Source organism: Elaeis guineensis, chromosome 6, assembly GCF_000442705.2.
Source record: "Elaeis guineensis isolate ETL-2024a chromosome 6, EG11, whole genome shotgun sequence".
Lineage (NCBI taxonomy): Eukaryota > Viridiplantae > Streptophyta > Magnoliopsida > Arecales > Arecaceae > Elaeis > Elaeis guineensis.
This window is the reverse complement of record NC_025998.2, coordinates 90,967,302-90,979,361: the sequence shown is the minus strand read 5'-3', so window position 1 is coordinate 90,979,361 and position 12,060 is coordinate 90,967,302. Positions and strand designations below refer to the sequence as shown.

Genomic DNA, 12,060 nt, shown 5'->3' with positions numbered 1-12,060 from the left:
TAAGATAAATTAAATATAATTTTTTAATTTAAAATACTTAAATTAAGTATTTATCACACCCCCCAACTTGAATTTTGCTCATCCTCGAGTAAAATAGATATATCAGCATTGTGTACCAATTCGGTTTTGAATCAAAAATTAGTTTAGGCATCCCAAAAGGTAGATGATACTTGATCAGACCATTAAAGAGATATTTCATTGGATTATCAATTTGACCCAATTAGTGGCTGAGTATTAACTAAAAAAATTTCAGAGCTTTTCTTTCACCAACTCCCCACTTTACTCTTTAAATTCTCTAACTTAATGGGAAAGAGATTATATATATATATATATATATATATATATATATATATATATATATATATATATATATATATATATATAACATTGCCTACCTTTTTACGCGAACCACAACGCTTACTTAGGCGAAAGGGCCCGGTTACTCAGTAGGAGACCAATGTTTTTTTTTTTTTTTTTTTTTTTTTAATACCTCGATCTTTACCCAATTTCTCATGAAGCAGATTCTTTATTGAGATCAGTAAGAAGAGGGTTATAGAATCACTCCTAAAATTTGGTCTAGTTTAAACCCTACCATTCATTGGGTTTTCTTAATAATTTATTCCTCAGTATCTCTAAAATTATCTTGACCGTTAATCATTCATTTATTAGGATGCCTAATTGACTCTTAATCAAAATAAAATTTGAATACACAAAACTAATTATTTCTGACCATACTCGAGGATTTGATTAATTTTCTTCCTCCCCCAACTTAATCTACATTGTCCTCAATGGAGTAGGAAAGCAAAGAAAATAAAAGGAGAGAGTGCACCTGGGATAATTTTGCTTCGAAAGTTGAAGATAACTTCATTGATTAATAGGCTCTTGTTCTAAATTCCTGCAGCTGCGATAAAGTAAAAAAAAAAAATGAAATCGTTGGGTTTACTCCCAACAAGCGCTAAGTTTTATGTCTTCAGCCAGACGTCAAGTTTATTAACAGACTCTTCCATACAGAGTGGTCCTTTATTCTTTTAAAAAAATGATGATCAGTTAAAACAAAATAGACGAAATTTGGGTTGCCTCCCAAAAAGCGCTAAGTTTTACGTCTTCAGCCAGACGTCATATGCGATAAAACCAACAAAAGATGGGTAATGGCTCATACTTGATTGTCCATGGAGGAGTGGTTTTATCATGTGGTGTATCCAACAATATGTTAACTTCTTTCATATATCCCTTAAAGTCATACACTCCAAAGTGAGCCAAGCAAGTATCTAAGGGTTCAGGTGCTAGAATTATGGGTGTTGCATCTTCTATAATATCTTCTAGTGTATCTACTTTGAAGCAACTATCCATTGATGGTCCTTGGGAAGCACCAAACACATTCAGTCTCAGTTTCTTATTCCCAAACGATACGTCCATGACTCCTGTCCTACAATTGATGCATGCATTCGCCGTAGCTAGGAAAGGTCATCCTAAGATAATGGGAATTTGTCTGGGGTTGCCACTTAATTCCATATCGAGAACCAGAAAATCAACTGGAAAGTAAAACTCATCTACCTTGACCAAGACATCCTCAAGCATTCCACGTGGTTCTTTAATTGATCTGTCGGCTAACTGTAATGTGACTGATGTGGGTTTCAGTTCTCCGAATCCAAAAAGTTCATACACCGAACTAGGTAAAAGATTCACACTTGCCCCTAAATCTAGAAGAGCTTTTTCAATGTGATAATCTCCTATAACACAGGAAATGATGGGGGCTCCTGGGTCTTTAAGCTTTGGAGGAGTGGCATGCTGGACGACAGAACTAGCCTGTTCAGTGAGACGTACTTTCTTTGGGATTTGTGATCTAGATTTACGTTTTTGGGTACACAAATTCTTCAAAAATTTGGCATAAGCAGGGACCTGTTTGATTGCATCTAGAAGGGGAAGATTAATTTAGACTTGATTAAATAATTCCAACATCTCATCGAGTTTTCCTCCCTTCTTATCTGCAGGAATAGGGGCTTTCAGGGCATCCGGAAATGGGGCTTTAGGCAAGTAAGATGATTCCGGTGCAGTTGGTTCCTTCTCTATTTTCAGATCCTCCTTATTCTTGGGTGATTTGGATTCGGTTAGAGGTTTAGGGTCAGTCTCATTGGTTTTACTAGTGTGTTCAATGACCTTCCCACTTCTCAGAGTCATGATTGATTTGGCATGTTCAGAAAAAGCTTCTGGGGTATTATAACTCTCAATCACAAATTGCCCTCTTGGGTTGCTCTCGGGTTGGCTAGGTAATTTTCCTTCTTCCCTCCTACTGAATGCAGTCGCTAGTTGATCTATTTGGGTCTATAGCTTAGCAATGGATTGTGTGTGGGAGTTAAGGATCTGAGTGTTGACTTCTAATCTTTCTAGTGCTTTCAGGACTTTTTCCTCAAAAGCTGAGCTGTGACCAGTAGTAGACGGTTGAGGAACATTTTGGAGTTGATGGTATGGTCCATGCCTATATGTTGGGTCTTGATATTGAGGTCGAGGTGTGGCAGGACCAACCACTGGTTGTGGTCTCCAGGAAAAATTTGGATGGTTTCTCCAGCCGGGGTTATAAGTGTTCGAATATGGATCGTTTCCTGGTCTGCGAGCTTGTTGGACTTGCTGAACCTGTTCGTGCACAAACTCAGGAAATTGGGGTGCGGCTGGGCATTCACTAACAAAATGGTTTGGACTTGCACACAATGCACAAACTTCTTGGATTGGATTAGGTGGAATCGGGGATTGTCCAGTGTTTAGAAGACGATCTAATTTTTGGGACAGTTCATTTACCTTTTGATGGATATCTATGGCATTTCCTACTTCATATATTCCACCTCTTTTTGAGTTTAACATGGGTTTATCTCTAATGGAGGCAGACATATGATGTAATGAATTTTCACTTAAAATTTCAAACAGTTGCCATGCCTCATCCTCACTTTTCAGCATAAATGTCCCACCGCATGATGCATCGACCATTTGTCGATGTCTTTCAGAGAGTCCATCATAAAAATATTGGATTAACTGCCACTTGGGTACAGCATGGTGGGGACATTTTCTAATAAGATCCTTTAATCTTTCCCATGTTTCATGAAACATTTCTCCATCTAATTGGGAAAAACTAGTTATGGCTTTCCTTATTTGATTTGTTTTTCCTATGGGAAAATATTTCTTGAGAAACTCTCCTTGTAGCTGGTCCCAGGTTGATATTGTCATGGAATCCAAAGTATGTAGCCAGTATTTGGCTTTGTCCTTAAGTGAAAAAGGAAATAATTTCAACCTAAGAGCATCATCGAAGAAGTTATGAATTTTGACAGTTGAGCATATCTCAAGAAATTCTTCAAGATGTTTATAAGGGTCTTCATTACTAAGTCCATAAAATGAAGGTAACATTTGGATTATACTGGACTTAATTTCATATTGAGTGGCCTCCACTGGGGGTACTTGAATACAAGGAGAGTAGGTATATGTGGAAGGAGTAAAGTACTCCTTCAATTGCTTGGGTGGATCATTCTCCTGATTTCGGTCCATCTTTTTATGTCTGTAGGCTCTAAAGGTTCTTTCTATTTCTGGATCAAAAGGTTGGATTTCTGGTCGTAACGATCTACGGCCAAGCATACACCTTACAATTATACTGTAGAGCACACACAGAATTTTTTTTTTTTTTTTTAAATATATATTTTTATAATAAAGTGAGAAAAGAATGAAGAAAATCTAAAGAGAAGAACCTAAGAACCTTAAATCTATGAAAAGGGAGAAATTAATTAATGTTTAGATGTTAATTGCAATCAACTTAAACAATCATAGACTCTCTATCCTAAGGTTAACTTAGATCTAGACAGCTCCTAACTTTCAAGATTGCTTTTGAGCACTCCAAGCTCAAGACTGACTAACTGACTCGGCCAGGTAAGCGTAAGATGTGGGAGGTTCCCTGCTCGTTGCTTTCCTTAGACACCAACTAAGTTGGCCAGGTCAGTCAACGGAACCAATTGAAAACCACTTTCTTTAACCACTTGCCTTAGACACCGAGCAATTAACCAATCCGCACTCGGTTCAACTCTAGAGCTTTATTATCCTATTGAGCTCGAAATTCCTAGGGTTGACATCTAGTTGATTTTAAATTAAGGTCTAGGTTATGCAAATGCAAGGGAGTGATTTGTGGGCCAAGGAAGGGTGATCAAATCCCCACCTTATCTGGTTAATGGGTTATTGCCCTTAAGATCAATTATGGAGATGCAATGCAAGGAAACAAGGTGTCCAATCAGGTTAGAAATTTTTATATTTGAGGTTACGCTATTTTAGTTAAGTGTTATGAAATGTCAGTGGTTTTTTTTTTTATATATAATTTTATCTTTTTATATATATTTTTTTTAAAAATTTTTTTTTTTTAGTTTTGCAAGAAAATAAATTTAAGTGATTAAGTCTAAAAAGCAATAAATTACTGGGCTATGAAAAGTAGCAAATTATTCTAAGCAGCAAAATTCTAAATAGTAAATTAGTTATGCAAGGTAATTCTGTAATTATGCAAATAAGATTATTTAGCTAGAAAGCACTGAAAAGAAAAAAAAAAATTTTAAAACGAGAAATAAAAACTGAAAAGTATTTTTTTTTTTTTAAAAAAAATTTAAAAAAAAAAAAATTTTTTTTTTTCAATTTTTTTTTTTTTTAATTCAACCGTGCCAAGATCTCCGGCAACGGCGCCAAAATTTGATGCGTAGTCGTTGATAGAACCAAAAGTAACTCTACTCACTATGTAGGTAGGATGAGTCGAGATCGTATCCTCAGGGATCTTGGGCTAAATTGAAATTGCAAGGTAAAAGAAAGAAGCGTTGTTTTTGATTTAGAAAATAAATTATCATAAAATTGAGGTAATTAAAAAATAAAAAGAGCTCGGGAGTTTTGAATTAATTTGCACTAGCAGAGTTGTATCTCTTTTTTAACTAAATAGATGTGATTAATCTTAAGAAAAATACCTATCTTTTCTCGGCACGCTCCGTACCCGTAGATCACGGCGCGTCTTCGGAAAGACTAGGTACACAACTCTTCTTTCCTCGGCACGCCCCGTATCCGTAGATCACGACGCATCTCCAGAAAGTAAAAGTTGTTCCTAATATTAATCTAACAAGAAAGCATAAATAAAAGCATATGATAGGGAGCAAATAAAGAACTCATGACAATTTAAATAAAAAGCATAATCTTTATTGCATATAAAGAAATACAGAAAAGTTTAGAACAATAAACCATCTCTGTGTCGTTACAAAATTTCTTCTCCACTCCCGAGACTGCTAGCCTAGCTGCTCATGAAGTAGTCCCTTTCTGTTCCTCTATGCAAGGCTTTAGAAGAATTTCTGGGCTCCCCCTTCAATGAGAGTACAAAAGTCTTTTTATAGGTGTTAGGAGGGAGGAGTTTTACATGATTTTTCGATGTGGGACTAAAAAAATACAAATCTTTCAAAACATTTCTAAATATTATTTTTTTCCTTATTTTGAACTTGTCTGCAGTGCGCCCACACCCGCGAGATGCTGCACCCGTGCCCGCATCAGCGCCCGTCCCGCATCCGCGCCCGTCCCCGCGCGTCCACGCCCGTCCCCGCGCATCCACGCCGCATCCCGCGCGTCCACGCCGCGTCCCGCGCGCGGGTGTTCGCGCACCAAAGAATTTACGCGCGCCAAAGCATTTGAATCACGTGAAACCGCCCAGATCAAATTCACGTGAATCCCTTTTTCTTATATTCCAAAAAGAAACAAAAGTTCCATCATAATGACATCTATATCCTTTTTAGATTCCTTGCATAGTATCTTCATTTTCTATAATACCGGATGCGTCTTTCTTTTATTTTAATTTTATTTTAAGTCCAATTTTCTTCAAACTTGAGTCTTTTTGATCTATGAATCGGACTCTTTGTATCGACGATCACCTTTCCTGTAAAACATAGAAAGAAACATCAAATTCTTAATAAATAAGATAAATTAAATATAATTTTTTAATTTAAAATACTTAAATTAAGTGTTTATCAGACCTATATTATTAGTGATTAGTTTCTAAATACTTCTGATCAAAAGATCGTTATGGAGGACAGTGTTCACTTTATTTAAGATTGGTGCATAGATTACCTTCCTTATGAGTAGATGAGTTTCGAGTCTACGATGTGGTGATATTGAAGTGAGAGTGCATGTGGTTGTTAGAGAACAACTTACACTGAGCGTGACCAATACGAGAAACCATTTGGATGTCTACTCACTCGTCGGTGATCTTCTCAATGCTGCAGTGGTGTGAATAGTCCTTTAACCTATGATGTCATTGGCTATTCACAACGAGGCTACTAAGTTTAACTGTATGTTCTTTTGGTCTTCAGCCATTCAGATATTTACTATGTATGTTGGCTATAGTAAGTTCAGATTCACTGTTAGAGTAGAATGTACCTAGATGGAATCTATCAACCTGAGTAAAAAAGAAGAGTCCTATGCAATTTGTAAGACTGAGTTTAGAAAGTCATCGATCGAAGTAAGTGTAAATACTGAAAAAGAGTTTTCACGAGATTCATAAGTAAACTCGAGTCGAATCAATCGAGCATATGACTGATAATAGGGTTTGATGAGTTCTTTATGACCTTCATCAAGTCGAGACTTATGATAGAAGAACTAAATTATATGGTAACTATACCTGGGGGTTCATATTTTTTTGTTCTGCTGGATTGTCAGTATATATTGCTAGGAGTGACTGATGAATTGTGAGAACTCATTAAGATTATCTTTGAATCAACAATCCTTGTTAGGGTGAGCTAGAATTATTCTGATCCGTCGAAAGAAATTTTGATGATACTGTGATGGAGATCACGTTATGTCTCACTACCAGATGAATAGAACTTGAGGGGTCACATACAAAAGGAGTTTGAGCTGATCAATAACTTAGATTAAATTAAAATTATCAATTTGATTGATAGTTTGAATTTAAAAATTACTAATTTATAAGTGTTACAGATTCAGTAATTGCTAATTATTAGCACAGAAACTTAATTGCAAATATTATGATTTAATTGAGGCTCATTAAATTATAGATCAAGTCCTCATTAATTTAAATTATATTTAATTTAATTAGATTTAATTTAATTTAATACTAATTGGATCCAATTATCCAAATTAGATTTAGATTTCAAGTTTGATTGGATCAGATTTGATAGTCTTTCGAATTTGATTCGATTCGGGCTCAACTTGAACCCGATTGAGACCCAACTTGAACCAAATTCACCATAACCCTTAGAGCCCAAGTTCTTTGGACTTCTCTCTCCATTTGGTTGACTAGAAAGAGGAGTGCATGTGAAAGAAGAGTGCCCTATAAGCCAATCATAAGTGTGTTATGATGAAACTTTTCTTTATGATTTTCCAACTCATGTACTGATATTTATTATTTAAAATATTGATTCATCATTTTAGCTGCATCTTATTATATCTAAGATTATGATGAACCTCAAAGATTAGGATAATAGTTTTAGAAGATATGAATGGGTCATGCTGGTAAGATCTAAAATTTTAATCTTAAACATTTCTGATCATAGGAGCATTGAGTCGGAGATCAATGTTCCAAATAGACTGGCACATCCTATGTGTGCTTGATGGAGAGGGTGATAGATCTCACTAGCTACTTATGTGGGACAGAAATATAAGGATGTGGGTGCTCATTTGAGAAATGAGTCTACTAAATTGACTCGATGAAAGAGAACATCTTATGAAAGCCTTATTTGCATGTCAAAGATGATTCTTTAAGTGGGAGTTGTGCAAATGATCTTTAGATCTGAGACTATCATGGAATCTTATGTACATGAACTCATATTTTGGTTCATATCCAGGCATAGTATTGAGATATGTACAGGATGTTCTGGATATGGTGGAGTGTGTATGAAGATTGTGAGTAGGTCAACATGGAATCGATCACTCCTAGTAAGAGAAGATAGCATCCTGTGTATTCTCAATCCTAGATGACTCAGAAAATTTTTTTTGATCAAAAGCTGGAAGAAGATTAGAATGAGTTTCTAATGCTTCTTCATTGGAGTCATCATTGATTAATTGAGAATCGATATGAATATGTGTTTGAGTTTGACATGATTCCATACCCATAAACATATTCAGGGTGTAAGGATGATCGAAGGATTGAATTATATGATAACTTACCACTGAAGGATATATTTGATATTTTTACTAAATTCTATATCTTTGGATAGTCATGATATATTGCTAGATATCAATCTTGACTTGTAAGTTTGATCGAATTAAAGAGTTTAATTCAATCGTCAATTAGAAAGGATTCTAGTCGTTGAGCTCGGATTAGCTCGATTAGACCTAAATCGGTTAGATTGAAATCTAATCAAATTTAGTCAACATACACTCGAACCTACTGTTGGCTAGATATGGAATTCAATGGATCATACACATATAAAAATTGGCCAAGGGCTCTTTTGAAAAAAGATTGATTGAAATTTTAGATTCAATCAGGGTTTCGATAAGCATGCTAGTACGTGTGGAAACCCTTGCTTCTTTGGAGATCAATTTGATCTCATTGCTTGCTAATTAGCTATCCCAATTTGATGGGCATTTGGGTCAGGTCATGCCACCTGAAAGTAGCCCAAATTGAAGCACCACATCCCATGTTAACACCAAAAATGAAGAGTCCAAGTTGTGGTGGACTCTTGGCACAAAATAGGTTTTGCATGTGCATGTTGGCGTGAGTAGAAGAAAAAATCCTTCTGGCATGGGATTAAGATGTGCATGGTAGCCCATATCACCCTCCATCCTTTGGGCCACATCTCAAAGCATGAGATGGACTTTTTCTAAAATTTTTAAGGTAGAGAAAAATTAGAAATGAGAAGGGTCTCTCACATGTGTGCAAAAGCATTGCATCTCTCCATGATTTGGAGAGTCCTCCTAATCAAATGCCTTCAAATTGAAATAAACTTTTGTGATAATATTTCACATTTGATAAGCTATTTTTGGTAGTTTTTTTAATTTTTTTTTAGACTTATCAGATGGCCAAATGGATGCTGGAAACTTCCTCACATGTGTGTGCATGTGGTGATCAGCACTTGCATGAAGAGGTGCAAGGATCACCTTTTTTTATTGATTCGTTGATCTCCTTATTAGGTGATCTGAGATCAAGATTGAATTCTCTATCCAATTGGATTTTTATGGATTTTTCTGATTTGATAAGGAATACAAAAATATCCCTTCTCTGGTCGCACGCACAGAAGAGGGTGCTGATCGATGTATCATTGATAAGAATCCTTTTGCTGGCTATAAAAAGACCTGGGTATTGGGTGTCTAAGGCATTCAGATCAAATTTTCAATTTTGTCTCCATTGCTCTCCTTTCTCTCTTACAACCTATCTTAGTTTTAGGACAAGGCTTTGGGATTTAAGACAAAGCCTTATCTGGTCCAAACAAGGATTGTGAGGGTCCTAAACAAGAAGAATCAGAAGTCCATAGAAAGGTCTAAGAGAGTTGAGTCAGGTTCTTGGAGAAACCTGATTGGTACAGGGCTAGTCGAATTCTAAGGACTGGAACTCTTGGAGCGAGGTGAAGAAGGAGTGCTATCTTTGGTTCAATTTTTATGTGGATCACCGTTGGAAGGCGGACACTTGGATGCCTCATAAAAATTTAGATTAGCATTACAAGTATTCTTCTTATCCAACTTTATATTAATTATGCTTTGATTATTATAGTCAAGAGTTTTTGGATATTTGGATTTTTGATGCATCGGATGTTTTGAATGAAAATTTTAAACACCTAACCCTTCCGCTGTGTCACCGAAATCTAATAGTGGTATCAGAGCCTATCTTGATCTATATAATCAAAGATTAAAATATTATCTTGATTATGATCAAGTATGGATTTTTGATTTGGTTCAAGTCGGGTCAAGAGTTGAACCCGATTGAATATCAAAACCCTAGCATGTTTTAAAGATATATTTTAAATATAAAATGCATGATGTATGTATAGAATCTTTATTAGTAGCTTAGTACTCTAATTGGGATTCATCACTAGGCCGTCTAGTCATAAGAGCAAGTAGGGTTCATAAACCCTCTCTTTCTATTCCATAAGATACTCTTATGGCGTGTAGGGGTGCTACTATGATGTCTCAAGAAAAAGAACTATGAAAAGAGTATTTTGTATTCATGCATGTTATTAGAACTTCATGTATATGTGATATGTTTGAGATACTTAGTTATAATCATGGTATATGATTATATTTTTATATCTTAGAAATATGATTGGATATTAATTAGTTATTATGATTATTAAGATACAACTACAATAGTGCATCATTGTGATTGATTGAATAAGGATGCGCTTGAGACCATTAAAGCCCTCATAAAAATTATATTAAGTTGTAGTATTGTGAACCAGTGGTTGATCTATTTTTTGAATTGATTAATCATTTGATGTCTAAGAAGTATTTTTAGTATGATTGTTATTTAATTGATTTTGTTGCTGGCCTGATCAATTTTATTGGTGTCTAAGAAAAAGCAACGGGGTGACCTCCACCAATCTTAACACTTTTCTGACCAATTGGACTAGTTCAAATCTTGAATAAAGATAGCTCAATATTTTGAATGCTACATATGCCTTCCTTCATGCCTAGTCAATATTCTATCAAAAATCATAGTAGGTTTATTGTGATATCTACAAAACTTGCTATGGAGATTGATGTGGGTTTATCTTGGTGCATATTAGATGCTTTATGACATATTTTAGATATATTACTTTGTTGTGATATCCACAAGGGTAGCATTTTTCAAATATAGCTGTATGAAAATGAAGGATCTGACTTAACTAAAAATACTATAGTTTGTTGTGATATCCACAAGGCTATGAGTACTTTTGAGGCAAAGATTATGTTGAGAATTGCATGAGATGCAATTGGATAGGTTTTTTTATTTTTAAACTCATTGAGATTTATTGTGACATCCACAAGACTTTATTGAGAGATTAGGATCTCAACCCCATTAAGAAATCAGATTAGAGTTTCTCGTTTACCATAGGTGAGGGCTATGATATTCAATAAAATAGTGGGAGACATAACTAGATTAAAAAGCCTCATCTAGTTATGCATGTCAAATATAAGTGGTCTGCTTATACTATTATTCTTTATTTATGTAGATTTAAGTCTACATTATGGCTTCTTTATTTTTACTGTATAAAATCATGAATAAAAATATGTTGATCGATCCAAACTATGTGGATTGATTGAGGAACTTATAAAATAGATTCGTATCAGAGATGAACTCTAATATTCTGGATACTTCTGATCTTGGGATGGTCAGTAATAATAAGAAGGTAATAGATATTCATAAGAATATTATCTATTCATTTTGTGGTAAATTTGGATATTGAGAGTATAATTGCAAGAATAATCTTGCAAGATTGAAGTAGAGTGCAAGTATAGTATCAAAAGGTGTATATATGATATTTTTTATTGAATGGCTCAGACTCTGATACTTGAGTATTAGATACCACTTGTGGATCATATATTTATAATTCATTACAGCGACTACAGAATATCAAAAGTCTGAAAAGAGATGACCTCAAGCTTTATAGCGCAAGTGGAGAGTCCATTAGCACAGAGGCTATGGGAATCTGCATGCTTAATTTGCCTTCGAGAATAATTTTAGAATTAAAAGACTGTTATTACATGCCAAAGGTCATTAGAAATATTATTTTTATACCTTTGTTATTAAAACAAGATTATGAAATAAGGTTAATGAAAAATAGATGCTCCATTTTTTTTTAATAAATTTTATGGCAGTGGTTATATTGATAATAATCTTTTAATTCTTGCATTTAATAAAAATATTTTTTATATTGAAAAAAATATGAAAAGAAAGAGAGAAGTTGTGAATATCACATATCTCTGGTATTGCCACCTTGGTCATATTAGTGAGTCAAAGATAAACAAGTTATACAAAGAAGAATTCTTTGACCCATATGATTATGAATCATTAAAAATTTGTGAATCTTATCTCATGGGTAAGATGATCAAACTCTATTTTTTGGACATGAAGAGAGGGCA

General features: G+C 34.8%; 1 non-coding gene across 1 annotated transcript; it reads left to right on the top strand.

The window, feature by feature from the left end:
- Positions 1-3,038: 3,038 nt before the first annotated feature.
- On the top strand, positions 3,039-3,144 carry LOC140858995 (small nucleolar RNA R71). Its single transcript, XR_012142396.1, has one exon. It is a non-coding gene; the product is annotated as a small nucleolar RNA R71 (small nucleolar RNA).
- Positions 3,145-12,060: the final 8,916 nt, after the last annotated feature.